This window comes from Camelus bactrianus, chromosome 4 (assembly GCF_048773025.1).
Source record: "Camelus bactrianus isolate YW-2024 breed Bactrian camel chromosome 4, ASM4877302v1, whole genome shotgun sequence".
In the NCBI taxonomy this organism is placed as follows: domain Eukaryota; kingdom Metazoa; phylum Chordata; class Mammalia; order Artiodactyla; family Camelidae; genus Camelus; species Camelus bactrianus.
The window spans coordinates 88847955-88867985 of NC_133542.1; the positions used below are offsets into that span (position 1 = coordinate 88847955).

Here is a 20031-nt window from a genome sequence, read left to right on the forward strand (position 1 = left end):
ACTTCACACAAAAATTTCATCTTCACACTCCTGCAGAAGTGTGGCCCTCTCAGTCAGGAGCCCTGGCGTTGCTGGAGGAGGGCCGTGCTGAATCATAGCTGTCAGAGCCACAGGCTGGCCACATGCCCTCTCCCACCACTCACACGAGGTAAGATGTCTTTTGTTGCCAAAGTAGTGGCACTGGTTGGTGATATCACTGAGTCTGGAGGCTGGCCAGTGCCAGGGATTCAGGGATTTCACATCCATGGTGGAAGAGGTCTGAGAACCATTCCATGACCCCAGTTCCAATTTCAGAACCACAAAAAAATTTTGCAAAAGGATTTTGCCTTCATCCACAGGTCTACAAGTCTGCAGTCCCACAACTGAGGAACACACAGAGATGACGAACATGAACCCGCATCTTGACAGACCTGCAGACTGCTGCTGTCCTAGACACCTGAACCAGCTGCCTGGGGCCAGGGGAGAGCCTCCAGGCATGCATCCTCTAGATCCAAGTTGCCTCTGAGACAGTGCCTGGTTCCACCCATCTAACATCTTCCAGCAGCAGCTAAATGAACCAAACCCTAACTAAATTTAACTGGCTAATTGCACCTAAATTACAGTCACAAAGCCCCTTCAGAAGATTCAGTCAATTTCTCGAGGGAGAAAGTAAATGTTTTACTATGTAATTATAAACTTAATTAACATAAAATAAATTAGGGACTTGCACTACGAACACCAGAGTTTAGCTGGTTATTGCTGTATGTTCCAGGGGAAGTTAGTTAAACCTGGAGAAGAGGGCTAACTTGTGCTTTAACTAATGTCCTCTCACATCTCCCACCTCTAACTGAACTGCTCGATTTTTGGTTTATACTCAGTAGCATGCCTTCTAAAATTTGTCAGGACTCAAATGGAGAGAGTCTATGTGCTCATCTCTAGGAAAAAAAAAAAAAAATTCCCATCCTAAACCATCATAGCTCCAAAGTTCCTAGCTGGCAGTTCACTAAAATAACAGATGATTATCCAAAGCAGTAGTTCTCTGACCCAGAGAATAATAACAGAAACTCACCTAGAGCCGAAATAACCATCTGCCACAGATCGTTCCACATGGTTTGTTTGCTTGTTTGTTTTTTAATTCCGAGAAAGAATTAAAAAATGGTTTTGGCAAAGAAGGATGATTTTACAAAAATGACCCAGTTTCCAACCTTACTGCCTGAACTATTTATTGTCCTAAAATTTTTTCCATCTGACTTAGGAGAGGAGGAGGCTGAGAAAAGGAGCTTTGAGGATGATCTTGAGAGAAAAGAGTAGGTTTGGGGGAAGTAAAAAAAGTCTTGTTCTAATTTTCAAAAGTGTCCATAATTTCTAAAAACTGCAACCTGCATCTCTCATAGTTGTTTTCTCCTTTAATTGCTGTGAGGATGGAGAGTAGCTTCTGTTTAAAATCTGACCCACGGGGAGGTAGGAAGAAGAGGAGCTGAGAGTAGGGGTCTGAAGCTAGAACGTGCAACAACGGTGCAGCCTTGGGCAGGCTGCCTCAGCGTCCTCATGTGTGAAATGGAGCTAATGATAGTATTTAATTTGGGGCTACTGTGCAGATTGAATAAACTAATACACAGACAGTGCTTAGAAGAGGGTCTGGCACATAATACATGTTCAATAAACATTGGCTGTTTCCATTTCTGCAGACTCTAGCTCTCAGCTTTTGCCCCTCTGAAACAGCTAATGTTTTATGTTCAAAAAGAGTTGCAGATGTTTAATAATACAGATCTAACTTGTTGGACATTCTGGTCAACACATGAACTGAATGGAAAAGACAATCGGGGGCCCATAATGTGAATAAAAAGAATCCTCATGTTTCAGATAAGAAATGATCTATGTCGTCATGGAGTCAGATTACTTTAGTGAAGAAAGGAAACTCACAGATCCTGCAGCCCACACACCCCAACCCATCTCCCCTTCTCATCTGAGGAACGAGGAAGAGAAGTTTCTGAGAGCTTGAGGGACTTGTTCAAGGGCACAGAGCCAGCAGAGGGCAAACTCAGGGCCCCTACTGTGCTCAGAGCCGTTGACAATACGTCAACATGGTGAGAGCATCTCTCTTTTGGTGGAAGCCAAAGACAGAAATGGAACCAGTTGCCTTTTATTTGAAAATAAATATCCCAACGGAAGTTCTAAATGCATTTCTGCTAAATTACTTATTTTATTTTATTTTTACCTAAACATTAAATTGATTTCGACATGGAGGGGAAGTGGAACCCAGTCACTGTGTTGAGCTATCACAGAATCACCCATGATCATACAGGGACTGGCAAATGTTTTCTGGACGAACCAAATAGCCAATACTTTCAACTGTGCGGGACATGCAGTCTCTGTTACAACTAGCATGTCACTCTACCACTAGCATGACGGCACCCATACAGTATGTAACAGCATGAGTAGGCTGCGTTCCAATAAAACTTTATTTATAAAAGCATCAGATTGCATTTGGTCTATGGACAGTAGTTTGTTGATCTTTGATTAATGCAACCACCTCCCTGATGTTGTTCCTTCCTTATTTCCTTTACCTTTTGCCACCTTAAGCTTCCCCCTTAAATGAACACTCGTACTGTTTCAATATTCTTACCACGATATGATCAATATGCAGTAGAATCTAATTTATTGCACACTGGAAAGAAAAGCCAGCATGAATTTATGAAAACTCTAAATTATGAAATATGTTTAAAGAAATGCAGTTTTATTACTTTCATATACATATAAGATTCGAAATTAAGCCAATAAAAGATTTCCAGCATGTTTTGGCAAGTAGGGGGTAATGCAGCCTTACCCAAAGAAAAGAAAAATTTTAAATTATGTAATTCATCAACTGTTTTCATGAGATTTCTTCTAAAGGGCTTAAAAAGTTTGTTCCCTAAGACTGCACAATATGGTTCCTACCATATCTTACTTCTACTATTACACTATTAATTGATATTGTAATCTCTTTTTTCATAGAAGCTGCTCAAACCTCACCAAACCAATTCCTCAGTAATTAATGATCTGAATCAGCAAGAGTTTTTAAACTAAAAGCTAAGTAAATTGTAATCCTGTGGCATCACAAACTAATACCAGCTTTTGAAACAGCTTTACTGCTCCTTCTCCAAGGGTTTCTATCTGACCTTTGGCAGCCATTATGGGTTAGCTATTCAAAATCCATCCTCAAACCCCTTTTCCCTTGCTTCCCTCTACCTTTGAGGAAGAAAAGCCAGTATACTTGATTTCCCAGTCTCCCTTGAAGCTAAGGGTGGGCAAATGCTACAATCCTGGTCATTGAGACACAGCTAGAAGCCCGGGGGGGCTCCTCTGTTTTGGAATTAAAAGGCCAACCCTCATTGCTTTCTTTCCTCTTTCCAGCTGCATTGTAGATTTGACATCTGGAGGAAACACAGCCATCTTGTTGAGACCACAAAGTCGTGACCATGAGGAAGAGGGCTACCTGCTAAGGACAGCAGAAGGGAAAGGGAGAAAGAGCCAGGGTCCCCAAAGGTGCCTTGAAGCCATCATAATAGCTTTGGATCCAGGAATTCCAGCTGTGTGAAACAAATACACTTCTGTTTCAGGGACTGCCTGTTTGTGCTTCCAATTCTAAATGGTACAATTCAAGGAGACTTTGGACTTATTTCTGTTATTCTCAGGAGTGGGAGAGAGGGAGAAGATAAGGGAAAGGATGACTATAAGCTAAACAGCCTTAACTATTACCAAAGAGAAGTAATCAGCTCTCAAGTGACACTGCGGCATCTGCATGGCACCCAGGATTCTTGGGAACAACCCATATTACAATAATGTAGGTTGGGTGGGGAGCCAGGACAGAAATGCCCTAAGGACAGCCACCCCTGCAGCCCAAGAGAGCCAGGGGGTGGGGGCAGCCAAACCTCCCCCATGCCTCTGCAAAAGTCACAGAGTGACCCTGAGAGAGGAACGATGTGCTCAGCTACATGATTAAGGAGACAAAGATGCTTCTGTTGGGGGTGGGGACTGTCCAGGAGAGAAGAACTGAGCAGAGAAAAGATGCAGTGTGAGTACGTAGCTCAGCGAGGAGGCACTGTGACCATTCAGCCCCTCAGGCTGAGTCCTAGCGTTTAGGGAGAACCAACAGATCCCCCCGACGTCTGAAGACGTGGGAGTTGAGGAGCCTACGGTAGCTCCCACCAAGACGTCTATGTCTTCTATCCCCTCTTCTCAGGGCCTGGGAGAGCTGCAAGATGGCACCAGACACAACTTGTGCCACGTGTGTGATGGCCTCACATGGGCCCTCCAAGTTTCCCCAGAGCCCAGAATGCCGAGCATGGACCAGATGCTGGCAGCCCCAGCAGGCCTGAGATTGACGGCAGAGGACAACAGGGTAGAGGCCAACACCAAAGACCAAAGGCCAGGCAGATGCTCCGGGGAAGTTTGCCCCACCCTGTCCTTCAGATCCCTGTTGGGGAGGGCAGATCCCTGAACTTGCTGAGTTTACCCAAAATGACAACAATAAGAGGAAAATAAGGACCATAGCTGTTTCCAAATCCTAGACTAGGGAGGAGATTTCACATTCTCCCCAAATACTGATTTCACTAGATTGTGTTTTGTCTACCTGTGCTCCCTCACTGAGATTTTGTCTTCTCACCAAATACAGCGAGATGGAAACACATCAATAAGGGTGAGATGACTGTTTCAGACCAAGACATGATTCCATCTTCGACCCCAACCTCCCAAGTCCCTCTGCACCCCAGAACTTCCTTCCTTGGACAATACCCACCTCTACCATAATTACAAACGCGAGAAAGACAGACAGTGAAAAGGGGGACGGTAACTACCATTTTCTCGTGTGCTTGACTATGTGAGGCACTTCGTGCACATTAACTCATTTAAAGTGTGCTTTGTACTCATACCAGAGATGAGAAGACTGGGAGGATAACTTGCCCAATTTCCAACAAAGAATAAAACACAGCTCTAACCAACCTCAAAGCGTTCTGCATTATTGGTTTGTTTGGAGTTTTGTTGTGCTGTTTGGTTAGCTCATCTGAATTGCCTTCTTAACCTGTTTACACTCTCTCCCAGAGAGGAAACTAAAGACCCATCAGCATCTTTGGTTCTGTCCCATAAGTAAAATGTCCCAATGGCAGCGGACAAGGAAGCTCCCAAACCTTTCTTTTTTCAGATGAGGATCAAGGACTTTTTTTTTAATTGAAAGATAGTAGGTTTACAATGTGGTGCTAGTTTCTGATATATAGCATAGTGATTCAGTTATATATATGTATATATATTCTTTTTCAGATTCTTTTCCACTATAGGTTATTACAAGCTATTGTATGTAGTCCCCTGTGCTATACAGTAGGACCTTGTTGTTTATCTATTTTATATGTAGCACTTTGTATCTACTAATCCCAAACTCCTAATTCACCCCCCTTCACCTTTGGTAACCATAAGTTTGCTTTCTGTATCTGTGAGTCTCTTTCTATTTTGTAAGTAAGTTCATTTGTCTCATCTTTTAAAATTCCACATGTAAGTGATATTGTATATTTATCTTTCTCTGTCTGACTTACTTCACTTAGTATGATAATTTGCAGGCCCATCCATGTTGCTGCAAATGGCATTATTTCATTTTTCATGGCTGAGTAGTATTTCATTGCATATATATACCACATCTTCTTTACCCAGTTATCTATAGCTGGACATTTAAGTTGCTTCCATGTCTTGACTATTGTAAATAGTGCTGCTATGAACACTGGAGTATATGTATCTTTTCAAATTAGAATTTTCTCCGTCTATGCCCAGGAGTGAGGAAGCTCCCATTTTGAGGTGATGCCTCATTCTTATTTCTAGTTAATTTCATCCTAATCTCCTTTTTCTCTCTTTCTCTCTTTCTCTTTCTCTCCACGTGGTTCATACGTCCTGTTAAATGCTGAAGGTGAAGGCTAAAATATTCCTGCATGGAGTCCCCAACAGATGCTCACATCAACACCTGAGACCACCAAGCCTCCCCCCTTGCCTCTGTGCACCTCTGGGTTATCTGAAAGCTCCCCGTATTCCGCAGCTGGGACTGGCATGGATTTTCTGAAAAGGGCCAGGTATAAAGATTCCCAGTTCCACTGTCTACATGGTCTCCCTCTGAGGCAACCACTGCACATTTCTGCTGTCCATAGCACAAAAGCAGTCATTGACAATGACAAACAGACATGGCTGTACTCCAGGGAAACTTTATTCACAAAGACAGATCTGGCCCACAGGTGTGCTGCCTCCTGTTCTGTAGTCATTTCTGTGACCCACACAGCAGGAGGGTTCACTGTCCTCCCTCCCCCTGAACTAGAACAGCAGGGAAATTCTTTCCCATTAAAATATCACAACCGGTATAATACCAGCTCACATATATGCTGTACATCAAACGCCTTCTGGGGAAAAAAAAACATTCAAAATCTTATGTCATAAAATTATCATCTGCGTTTGTGACCGGGGAGACGAATCCCTCAGGGCAGGCACACGGTCCTGCAGCAGCGCAGTGTCTGTGGGTCACAGCTGGGAGAAGATTCCTGGTGGCCGCGCTCACCATCCCCAACTTCCCCACAGGAAAAATGCTGCCTCTGGATTAGTAGCGCAGAAATAGTAGTACTTTCATTATGACTCACACTCGGCAATTTAGGTCATGCCTACAGCAATCAATAAAACCCTCCACTTAGATTCTCCACGGCTAATTTGATTCTCCCCCCCGCCACTCCACCCGCCCTAAATCAGGAGATTTTTTTGTTTTGTTTTTAGTTGTTTTCAATTAAGCCAATTTGTCACAGGCACCTCTGTTCTCCAGAGGGTATTTTCACCCAATTTCTCTTTTGTTTTGAAAACAGCAAAGTGGGCGAAATGCATGAGCAAATGTTGGGCTCAAACCACTACAGTTTGTGCAAGGAGTTACTGTAGAGAAGAGACCTCAGCAATCACACACACACACAGAGGTGCCTTCCTTTCTTGTCTCATTGTGTGAGTGTGGTCTGTACACACCCTTCAACGAGTGAAGAGTTAGACCCTGATGGTGGTGCTGATGGTGATGACAACTACACTTTACTGAGCTACATGATGGACACCATGGGAAGCACTTCATACGTGTCCCCTCAAATCCTCATGACAGCTCTGCTCTTCCTGTTTACAGAAAAGGAAATCAAGGCTCAGGGGGCATACATAATACCTTTTTTACAGGGAGGCTATGAAACACTGAGGTCAAAAGATAGCTCAGAGTTTAAATCTCCGCCAAACTAATTTGTGACTTCAAGCAACTTTCTTAACCTTGGGTAAGGCTTTTTTCTTTTTTTAATTTCCACAACTTTATAACAAGCAATAGCATTCTTTACATAAAAGTCGGTTCTTAAAACCCTCAAATTTCAGAACACAAAAATAAATTTCCCTTTATAGACTTCCTCTTCTAGTTTCAAAAGTATCGTTTTAGAATAAGTATACATGATGTAAAATTTAGCTGAATCAAATAAGTAACAATCACCCAGTGCAAATATCAAGTCAATGCACAGGTTTTATATGTACTGCTTTCGGATTTCCCTTTTGCTTCTTTTCTAGATAAAAGCAGGACACCGTAAACACTCTCATTAGAAAATTCTGACCAAGGACACTGGCCTTTTCAAGTAATTCAGAAAAAAAGTGGGTCATCAAGAGAAACTCCTGAGACACAGCAGTCTTCAGTGTGTTACAGAAGCCACTGACTATAATCCTCTATAGTTTACCCCTCTGATGATGGACCAAGGTTCTCATTTGTAAATGGTGATAATTACATCTTCCTTAAGACTGTGTTGAAAGAACCAGAGGAGATCATATCTATAAGCTCCTAGATGGATGTCTTAGCACACGCATTAGTCTGAACCAGAAGAAAAGACCTCTATTTAACCACTCGCCGTCTTAGCTTAGGAAAGTGATCATTTCATATGACTCAAACTCCTAATTGCTCAGCAAAGGGTATTATTATTATTGTTCTAGGATTGTAGGTGGCAAAGAAGAGATTTAAATCTGAATTTGACTGATGGTAAAGGCCAGTGCCTTTTTTTTTTTTACTAACTTCATGACCTTTGAAGAAATGCAATGATATTTTCTATGGAGAGTTTTCTTAATATCCTGAAACTGACATTGGGGAGCTGGTAAATGACAAGGACACCATGAGTATTTTTTATTTTACTAACAGCATTTTATGAACAGGACAAAGTCTATTTCATTATCAGCTCAGTGGATCCAAAACTTGTGTGAAGTATATTAAGCAAATGTCAGTTGAATACAAATGTGAACTGTCTCTCTTCTTTAATGTATGAAGGGTCATGATCTACTGAAAATTGGGATCTGCCTCATTAAACAGTTATAATTAACTCTGCTCATAATATTACACAGTGGAATTGCTGCCATGGTTGATACTTAAAACTGGGAGAATAACTCAGCAGCGTTCGATGAAAGGACAATCAGATTTTCACTTTCACATCCAATGATGGGAACTGGGAGTAAACATAACTTTCTCTTCCCAGACTGGGGAATCTTAGACTTTCCCTCAGATGCTTGTCTGCTCATGGACAGGCTGAAAAGAAATAACTGCCCATCTGAAACTAAACCATTTTTAGTTGTTTCACCATGCTCCCAGTGGCTACATATGTTGAAAGAGTCTAGACATTTTTCAAGCTTGAGTTGCTTTTTAGACGATGTCTTTCAAACTCTGAGATAATTCTAAAACACCTTTCTCTCTAAAATATGAGATTCTAATCTCCAGTGTATTGCTTCATAGGACTGTAAAATCCAATGAGAAAAAGGAATTTCTCCATTTACTTTTTCCTAAATAAATAACAGAACATTCTTCTTCATGTAATGGATAGAGAGGAAATACCATAGTCAAGAAAACATTTAAAAATATTTGCATAGGATTTTGACTGGAAACCACATGTGTTCTCTGGAACTTTTCGGGGTGTCTACGCCTTGCTTAGGTGACCACAGTCAGGAAAACTCTCTGGAGAAAAATTTTTAAAAATAACTGTTATCACTGTTGGTTCTGTCCACCCTTGAGTCTACATGGAACCAACGGTTGTTTTGGAATGTTGCAGAGAGAATGGGTCAGGTAGCTGGCTCTTTTTATTTGTTTGTCCTTTCTTGGCTGATGGAGACATAAGCAAATATAAGTAAATATTAGGGCAAAGACAGTGAACTCGAAGTGTTCATCCAGATATTCTGATCAGAGTCCTCAAATAATGAGGTGACCAAAGGGAACACATCTTCTGGAAGGATGGAGGTCATAGAACAGGCCCCCTCTCCTCTCTCAGTTGCCATTTTGATGTTGGGTTTGTGTAATCATCAAAGCCTTCTTCATAAGATACCAGGAGAATACCATACTTGCTCTGTCCAGCAGAAGAGGTAAGATGCTCATGTGCCTCTAACATTAGTAAGTCAGAGAGTCTTTAGTCTAAAAGCTCACCTTAGCCAATAAATACTAAAGTAAATAAATAGAATACGATACGACACTACTAGGAAAATCCCTAGGGGGGCAATGTTACATTGGAAAGAAAAGAGCAACTAAAATATGACAAGGAAATAACCGAAGAGAAAACACACTGATTAATAAAACCATATTAGAGCCAGGGTTCATTTGAGTAGTAATAATTGCTTTGTGCAGACTGACAATCTTAAGAGGGGTTTCTCTCTTGATCCCCTAATTTCTATCTTGAAGTAAATTAATCTTTCAGCTCCTTGAAATTGTACTGTTGATTTCCCTTCATTATCCACCACACAGACCCAAACCCTCTCCAGTACGTCACTGGCCCCACCCTCAAAACCTTATCTCCCTGCACTGCATCTACTCAGACCTTTCAGGATGGATGCACGGGATGATTTTAGAAACTCTAAAAAAGACTAGCTGACATAGCAAACATCAACCTTGAGTGACCTTGAGAGTATTGATCATGCTCTGTTTCTCTGTTACAGAGGTAGGGAAATGAAGCCGTCTTCTAAATCATTAATGCACTCCTTTTATGTTCTTCTATTCAACTCCCCCGTCCCTCACCCAAGCCAGGAATCCGCATCCTTACACTTGGTGGGAAATGGTAACATTTCTTCTGTCAACGTGTTCGAGAAGGAAGCTCAATTTTCTTTCACCCACTACTTAAAAATAGCCAAGAGAAAATTTATCCACCATCCACTGAATAACTGCCTTGGAAAGATAAACTATTTTTGCTCCTTTTGTGGGGCTGATGGTTAAGTTTCCCTTAGAAATTTACTAAGAAGGTAACAGACAAGAAGAGACTTTAGGCACCTGATACGTAACTAAAAGTATGCCTGACTTCATGTTTCTAGCTAAAAGTTTTCTTTGATGGAGTATTGAGACTGGCATCTAGACCAGATTTACAGACTGAGAGTGTGCTTATGCACTGGGGAGAAACCCTTATTAAAGATGCAACTGTATTGCCTGGGAGGAATAGAATGTCATATCCCCCGCATCTTCTTCCACCCTAGTATATAAGCTATTTTATTAACCAATCACCTAACAAGACCCTAGGAGGACAGTAGCAAGTACTGCTGTAGGTAGGAAGATGGAAAAGGGGGAAGAAAGTTCAGGGTTAGGGTGAGCCTGACTGATAATCTGGTGCCAGAGGACAAGACAGGGCACAAGGCAGGGGGCAAAGAGGGAAGAGGGAGGCTTGGAGCGGGCAGGAGGAGCAGGGGCTGTGGAGTCTGCAGGAGCAAGCAAGCCCTCCTGGGCTGGAGTCTGCCACCAACTCCAGGCTGACCATGGCAAGGCCAAGAGTCACTCTGGGCCTCAGTTTCCCCAAGGAATCCAAATGAGGCAGCCTCTGACCCCCATTTCCAGGCTGACACACAGAGGTTCTAAAACGCAAACTTGTCTTTCTTTGCCACTCCTCCACTAAAGCCGGAGTGTCGGCATTTGCAGTTGGTGGACACGTGACGGCTGCTTCTGAGGGGCCGGGCCAGCGAGGCCCTCTGCCTCGTCACCTGTGAGGCCGATGCTCTGGACACTCAGCCCTGGGTGATCAAGGCCTGGCACAGCGACAATTAATCCAGTTCACCTCACCGAGACGCCTGGCTGTTCCCCAACAGCTCCGCGGTTTCGCCATCTGCTCGGGTGGAGCTGGGCCGCCCAGCGGTCATTCCCTCAGGCTACACCCGAGGACAGGCCGCAGCGGCCCTCTGTGTCCCCGCAAGCCTCCCTGCATCTTTGCTCCCCTTCATGTCACACATGAGAGGCAGATGCCTCAGCTCCTGCCATGCCAGAACCTAATCGTTCTTCAGCTTGCTTGGATCTGGGCCTCGTGGCCCCCAACTCCTGGCAGCCCCTCACAGCCACCACGAAGGCCTCAGCGATAATTTCTCAGTGACCTTTTTTCCAGCCTCTTCCAGCTGACGATGCTGAGGCCTTCAGTGCTGGTAGGCACCCCTCCTTCTAAATTTCTCCACTCTCTTGACTTCCCTGATACCGTTTTCAGGCCCCTTGAGCGTCAGGCTGGCCACTTCTGCCCTTCCCCCTGCACAGTTCCATTGTCCACAGGTCATTCTGTTCCTCATTCTCTGGAAGCTCACCTATGGCTACACCTTCCAATCCAGGTCTCTGGTCTGTGTTCTCTGGTCTGTTTCTCCCTGCTGGGAAACAGACCCCTGTTCTGGAAGGACCTGAGCGCTGCACTCAACTCACAGTAGCTCCCAAGTCTGACAAAGCCCTTCTCCCACCTAACGTCCACTCCAGGTTCCCTACAGGAACAAGTGCATCCCAGGCCACCCTCTCCTTCCCTCTCCCTCTCTCTCACCTGCCCTTGGTCAGTCCACCTGGACGGTACTTGACGCTTCTCTGTCCCCATGCATCTTCTGTCTCAGGCACACACAACACTGTTCCTGCAGGACACCCACCCTGCCCTCATCCCTCCAGCACAGAATTCCCTTTGCCACTTCCCTGCCTTCCCTTCAACAGCCAAGCTCAGGGCCCTCTTCTACATAAAACCAGCCCTGGGTCTCCGAGGCTGGGGCAGGAGAGCCCCGATCTGAGCCCCCAGAACAGACACTGATGACACAGCGTGTCACGTTGCTCTCTCTGACTGGCTTTTCAGCAAAGACATTCAGCAAATACTTCCCAAGGGTGACCCTCTCCTCTCCACAGCCCCAGTGTGTAGTACAGACACTCAGCCAAAGGTTTGAAAAACGGCAGACCGACTCAATGAATCTGATTCATATCAGTCAAATTTACGTTTTTGTTAACTTAATTTTTATTTCCCTTTCATTTTCCCAATTTTTAAAAATTAAATTTTCATTTTTCTATCAAGTGTTATTATTACTGGTCTCTATAAAATATTTTCATTTCCAAAGGTAATATGATATGATATAATAGTAATTATAATAATTCAAATTAATAATAATTAACATTGAATGTTATTTTTATGCTTACTATGTACAACAATATAACTAATATCTGGTGTTAATGTCTTTCTAAATGCTTCACATGTATTAATTCATTTAATCATAACAGCCTTCTAAGTAGTATTATGATTATTCCCTTTTAAGAGGTGAGAAGACTGAGGCACAGGAAGTTTGAGGAACACAGACAAACTCACACAGTTAGTAGGTGCTGAAGCTAGGGTTCAAACCCAAGAAATCTGCTTGACAGTTGACTAGTGAGCTAGACTGATCGCCTCCCTGAACACTATCTCACCCACTCTGAAAGAGTTTTATAGATAATCCCTTATTTAATCCTCACAACTCTACAAAGTAGGGTAATTATTATCATAATTTTTTGCAATTAAGAAAACAGAGGCTTTGAGAGGTTAAGAAATTCACCACAGGTCACATAGCTAAGAAGGGGTGGACGCTGGAATGGACAATCCAATGTTTTGTCTAACTTTTCACATTTGAGAAGATGAGGTGAGGGAAAAACACACGGACTTTATTAAGACCCATCGTACAGTCAAAACCATTCAGGCAGCAGTGTTTCACCTTGCCCCAGCACCCCAAATCCCTGAGAGATCTGCTCTCATCACCCTCATGTCGCAGATGGGTAAGGAGCCAGTGACAAGCTCGGTCTAGGAACCATGGTCCTGGGTGCTGAGACTCCTGAGCTGGCCATGTTCAGCTGTCCCTGTCATTACACATGAGATCATTTTGCACCTAATCATTTTGAATATGCATTGTTTTTGGCAGCATCATTGCAAATTCCAGAAATCTGACCAGCATGGAAATAGGATTGCTTCTCCCTTGGTCCAGGAACAATGAACTTTCCATAAAAGAGATTAAAATTGAGAATAGGTTTTAGACGTGCTTGTCAAGAAGCCCACGACTCCTTGTTGGAAAGCAGCCCTCCCCCAGCCCCACCAGCGTGTCCACAAGGCCTTACAGCAGACAAGGTGTTTGCAATCACAAACGTGATGAGCTCTGGGACCTGGAAGCCTGTAATTCAAACATATGCGACATAAAATCTTTCTCAAAAATAAGCTCCTCTCCCATTGCCCCTTTTTTTAGTTTTGAAATAGCACCTTTCTCTTCATAAAGTTTTCATTTTTCTGGTTAGATATTACTCAGCTAAAAAGATGAAAAGATTAGCCTGTAAAGGTAAAGAAAACAGAATATCCTATTTTGAAGAAAAACAGAAAAAGGAACCAGAAGAAGAGACAGATGGATCAAAATAACAAAAGGAGGGAAGAAAAAAAAAAAAACAAACAGAAAAGAATAACTAAAAGAAATAATACTAGTACTGAACATCACTGAAAATGGGTAACTGGTATCTGCCCAGATTTGGATCCTGGTATCACCACGTACCAGGCAAGTTACTTCATCTTTGTATCTCAGTTTCCTTATCAGTGCTTCCTCATCTAACTCAGGAGGTTGTGGAGGGTATCAAATGAGACAATACATATAAAGTATGGAAACATGTCTGGAATCAAGCAAATGCTCAAAAATTGATAGCTACGGTTGTGGTGGTGGTTATTTTAAGGAAGAGAGGCATTCTATGAACTTGACCATTCCCAGTGGAGTGTGGGAATGTGAGACTCTGAGAAGGGATGGGGTTGGCAGGGAACAATATAAAAGATTGAGGGGGTCACACTGTGACTCTACAGTGGTTTCCTTGGTTTTGTACAAAGGCATGTGTGACTTCTGGAATTCTCGGGTCATGTTTCTAAAAGATTTCTCAGTTCCTTTCACACCAAAGTTGCAATAAATTCTGGTGCACACCGCCAGGGGAGAGGCTCTGATGGCATGGGGCTTGTGTGTAAGTCACAGATTTGGCTGGGAATGAAAGAAACCTCAGTTCATCCTTTGCCTGCAATGATTAGCTTTCCCTGACTTTCCAAATTGATGTTTTCAGAACAATCAGTCCAACAACGACTGCCTTCCAAGGACACTTTTCTAACGTAGTTTAAGTTATTAAAGAATGAATACAAACCTCATAGGAAAAAAATAGGCACAATATACAATTAAAAATCATCTGCCACAAGGATTTACTGTGTGGCACAGGGAACTATATTCAATTTCTTGTAATGAGCTGTAATGGAAAAGAATTTGAAAATTATATATATATATATACACACATACACACACACACACACACACATAGTAGTATGTATGTGTATAACTGAATCGCTTTGCTATACAACTGAAACTAACACTGTAAACCAACAACACTTCAATAAAAAAATAAGAATTTTAAAAAGCATATGCAATAAATACTGTCTAATTAGGTTTTTCTCAAACTTGAAGGTTCTGTAGGCCAGCATTTTGAAGGCCCAACTGGAAACCCGTTCTTCTAGGAAAGCACCTCTGACAGCATGTGCAAGAAGTATTATTTCTCTCTGAAGGCCCACAGCAGTACCTCTGTCCCTCTTCTCAAAAATGAGTTACGCTGACCGTGGGCCATTCGGAAGCCACTTGACTGCAAGGGCTACTATTTATTTAGCCTCATAACCACACTCCTTTCTCCATGTACACACAGAGCAGGTCCTTCACAAACATTTAATGAGTCAACGAAAACACTCATTAGATTCAAAAAACAGATCCTATTCTCTAACCAGGGTGGATGACAAAGATTGCTGGACTGGTGCAGTCAACCTATTCCAAGAAATGACTGGTTTTGACCCGTGGAACAAGACTTTGGTTGGGGGTTTACCATTCTTGTTGTTTAAATGGGGGAGAAGAAGTGCGGACAATCCTTTCTAAAGCTTCTGTGATGTGATTTGCATTTTTAAATCGCTGCTAACACCATCTGTTTATAGGTCTCAGGAGAAATACAATGAGAGGATAAAGAAGGGGCTTTCTCTCCTGAAATGCATGAACTCGAATTAAATAGGATTTATGACTCTCCGGTTCCTCTCTCTACTTATCCAACCTCCTAGAGAAAATGGATTCTACTATATAAAGGGGTTCACCAAAGACATTTTATAAACATTCAGTCCCCAAAGTAACTAAATTGTGAGGAGGAAAAAATACTCAACAAGATATGAATAAAGCCCCCCAAGGGTAATTTTCCCCAATTGATCTGAATTAAAATGTTAATAACGCATAAGAGTGGAGTTCTAGTATTTTGATTTGCACTGGATATTGGACACATTTTTCATCATATGTGAACACCAATTAGTCGATGAACATCAATTATTAAACACTTTCTGTCCCCACTCCCCAGGAGACGTCACTGAGAGGAACAGAGTCCTGGTCTGGGACCTTGCACATGGCAAGCACTAAAGGAGTATTTGTTGAGTGTGTAGCACATAAATGAACAGTGCTACATCACCTCTGAATGCAGGTCCTCCCTTTCTCTCTTCATGGCACACGCAGACACACACACGCTTTCAGGAGCAGCTATCAAACTCTACACATTTAACATGTACAACTTCATTTCCCTCTCACGACACACCCGGAAGAAGAAGCACCACTCCCATCGGGCGGGAAAGGGAAAGCCAGCCAAGCGAGGGGAGGAGACCTCAGCAAAGCCACACAACTAGAAACCACAGCACTGGGGCCAGGGCCCATCAGACCACACTGCCTCCTTCAACCGTGCCGCCTTTGCCTACATTTCTGGAACTTGCTTTTTAAATCTTACCCTGAAAACCCGCTAATAGTTTGAATGACTTAAACTCAGTCAACCCTGTAGACCATCCCACCTCCAGTCCCGCTCCCTGGCCCTCCAGCCTACTCTTCTCACTGCCCCCCAGGGTTCTTTCTACAACATATACATCATTAAGATGCTTCCCCTACACAAAATCCTGTGGGAAAAATTCCCTCCTTAAGGGTACCCAAGAGCCTCCAAGGTGGTCTCTCTAACTGCCCTCCAGTCTCTCTGCCCAATTCTCTACACCCATTCTCTGCTCAGCCAAACCAAAGTCCTTGCAAATGTATGAATGCCACAAGGATCCTGATACATTCAGGTCTTGGGACAGGAAATGTCTACCTGAAATCTTCCCATCCTCTTTCTCCTCGCCCCTCCAATTCTCACACTCTGCCTGCCAGCTCCTAAGCCCCCTCCAGCCTTCATCTTTAGGACCAATTTCTAGGCTACTTTAGATATTTCTCTTCAGGACTCCCATAACAACCAGCACTTACCCTCTTTCAACGCACCTTTCCAATTACATTTAATCATCCACTGATGACACTTTGTCCAGTAAAGTATATGCTCCATGGAGTTGGAACCATCTGACCCAATGCTTAATATAGACACATGTTTGTAAATGAATAAAGGTAAGTAGGAAGGGATGACAGTAAACACCCAGCTTCTGGGGGTGGATGTGACTCAGAGAAATAGCTAAGACTCATTCAGAGCCAAGCTGAGTAAACAATGGGAGTGATCATGGCGGGTAACACTGTTTAGGATCCAAAATGATTTCAACAAAATACATTAAGATAAAGACTACTATTGTCGTGAAGAGACAGTCAATTCCTGTACAACAAAAATGTCCCTTCTTAGGCTGCTCATCATTTCCTAAATAAACACCTATGACAGGAAATGTCATCAGGAGTGTTTATTCCATTAGACTTTTTAATGGTCTCTCACACTGGGGTTGGGGGCCAGTGTGAGGATGTTCATAGGAAGACAACAGTCATGCATTTAGCGGAGAAGCTCTTGCAGATCTCCCAGAAGCTTCAGCGAGCCTTTCTTGGACTCTCCTAGATGATCTACCTTTCACACCAAGGAAGTCAAGTCCCAATTCCTATCCATTTCAGGATACAAACCAGTGGCTAACACACTGGTTTAAGTATCAGAGCTTGATTAAAGGCATTGGCTTATGAAAAATAATTTCTCCAGAAGTCAGTTCTAACGAAGCTGTCCCTGTACCTGTAAGTACTTGCAAGTTAACAGACAAAGTCAGGTTGGGCTGTTTCACTCCAGAGTGCAGGCCCTTACAAACGCTGAGGCAGAGAAAGCCACAGCCTCAGAAAATGTGGCACTTGGTGATATGACAAGTACCGGGGTATTTATCATCCACATCCACAGCTTAATGGACATGAGCTGTATCTGAAAAGGGAAAGGGTGATTCAGCCTATTAAGTATGCAGAACATCATCTTTCAACACAAGATGGTCCTTGATGATTTTTTTTTCACATCCAAAGGCTCCATCCAAATGGGAAAAATGCAGAAGCAGCATGAGCTACAGTTATCCTGCCTGAGCTACAGTCATAGTAGAACGAGGTACCAACTGGGAAGAGGGGAACCCAAAAGAACATGCAACCAGCCTCCGCTCTCCTCACAGTTCTGTTCCCTACAGAGGGGTCACAACCTCAGACTTAACCCTTGCTTTCTCTCTTCTCTACTGCCTTATAAATGATTTTACAGAGTTTTCTGAGAGCTAGAGTTTGCATGTGTTCAGATTAGAAATTTCCAAAATAAAGCTTCCTCTAAAAACTGGAGTTCTGGCAGGCCCACATCCTGGGCTTGGTAAGTGTTCCCTGTTGAACTGAAGATGAATTGTCTGGCAGTTAATGAGACAGATGACATAAAGTTGTCATTCCGTGAAACTTCAAGGCCAAACCCTGCTCCTCCCTCCCACTCACCTTTTTTTTTTCCTATCGGGTTATCTGATAATCCTTTAAGCAATTCTCTCTTACACCAACTATTTAGTTTTAAAACACCCTCCAAGGTATTATCTAAAAGTCCTCCATTAAAAAATCATTACAAATGGCCCTGCTATAAATGACTTTACCAGACAAGAGATTCCCAAGTTAAAGTGAAAGGCACTAAAGGAATTACCATAATAAGGAGTTAGTTAGCTCCTTGTTGAATCTTTTGATTTCAGTCAATGTAAAAGAGACCCCTACAACTTGATGTTATCTTCTATTTACTGCACTTAAATGGGGCATATGCTTAAAAGAAATAAAGAACTCTCTAAGCTGAGTCAATTATACCCATACATTGTCCCATGATTACAGTTGATATATTTGTCCCAGTCCTACATGGGCCCCCCAAATATAACAAAAGTGCAAATACGTGCTAATGTTTCCACCAGAGGGCATTCATCTCATTGAAAATAAATATTTCTCAACTGTCTGGGTAAATTCAAGGTCCAAGAGAAAGAGTGTTTGTTATACTGAAATGGCTAAAGCACATAATTTGGTTTTAATCTGGAAACTCACTCTTTCAATAGGAAGTGAAGAGGCTACGTCTTTTAGCAGGTAGTTCTCGAATTAGACGCTTCGTGTATATGAAACGATGTTATATGAGTATGAGAAGGTGATTCTTACGCTCTAAGAGGCAGGATATGCCAGAGAATGTTACGAACTCTTCAGAGGTGTCAACAAAACATGCATGTTAAGAGCACCCAGCTGTAATTAAAGATTAATTTTAGGGGCTATCATTAATTTTAGATTAATTTTGGGAGCTATAACAGGTACTGTCTTAAAACTTTTCCACATTCTAAAGTATTAAAAGACTCCCCCAAAGCAAGGATTATCCTTTTTTAAAATGCCAGCTTCTCAAACATCTGGACTACACAGGTATTTTGCATATGTAAGGTTTGGACACCAGAAGACAGAAACAGGGCTGGTCTTCTTCAGAAAAACTATGAAAAGAGGAAGACAAGACAATGGAATACACGAAGATCACCCATCTACCATTTCATACTGTGAATTCTGATAGTCTTTTATAAAAAATAAACTCAGTGTAAAGCTTTAACAAACACAGTCAAAAAGGACTCAAATACAGAATTTCTAAGAGAATCCGTATCAGTATCATTCCTTTTTTTGTTTCCCAACCGAGAATGTATCACACAAAGTCAGCCATATTCCTGAGATTATCCCCAACCCATCCAAGACAGAGAACTTTTCTCATTTTTTTCTTTACAAAAAAGATAGAAGAAAAAATTCCAACTGCAATAGTTTATATTTCTGTCTATGAGCCAGAAAACTTCTCATTTTTTTCTTTACAAAAAAAAAAGAAAAATACTAAGTATAATAGTTTATATTTCTGTCTATAGCCATCTGATATACTTATTCTTAACTATAAATCAATAGATCAATAAAGACTATTAATCAGTGAGGTCTAGCACCACCCCTGACCCTGATGTAGCTTTGAACATATCTCATTCTCTTTCTGAAGTCTTCAATTTTTTATGTAAAGCAGAAGAATCCAAGTGGGAATCACAGACTCTTAAGGTAAAGTTGCAATAGAGGGTTGGGCCTTGGGATTCCTCTCAGTTAGAACTTCGCTCTGCTCCCATCTCACTGCTTACGCACCTGCCTAAAGGAAGTCAGACCAGCAACCCGTTACAAAATATGTAGAGTGCTGAATGGTGGGTTGCTATTTTATTAGCTATTCTGCTTGTTTGTTCTTGTAAGGCAGGGGTCAGCAAACTTTTTCTGTAAAGGACCAGACAGTATATATTTCAGGCTTTTTGAGCTATAAAGTTTTGATCACAACTACTCAGTTCTAATGCTGTAACATGAAAGCAGCCATAGCCAATCAATAAAGGAACAGGTGGGACTGTATTCCAATAAAACTTTATTTATAAAAACAAACAGTGGGCCAGATTTGACCTGTGGGCCATAGTTTAACCACTTCTGTTTTAAGAGGACAGCTCAAGTGTTTTTTTC

General features: G+C 42.2%; 1 protein-coding gene across 5 annotated transcripts in view; it reads right to left on the bottom strand.

Moving 5' to 3' along the window:
- NTRK2 (neurotrophic receptor tyrosine kinase 2) overlaps window positions 1-20031 on the bottom strand; it is a 327597-nt gene that overhangs the window by 201414 nt on the left and 106152 nt on the right. The gene's annotated exons all lie outside the window — the stretch shown is intronic.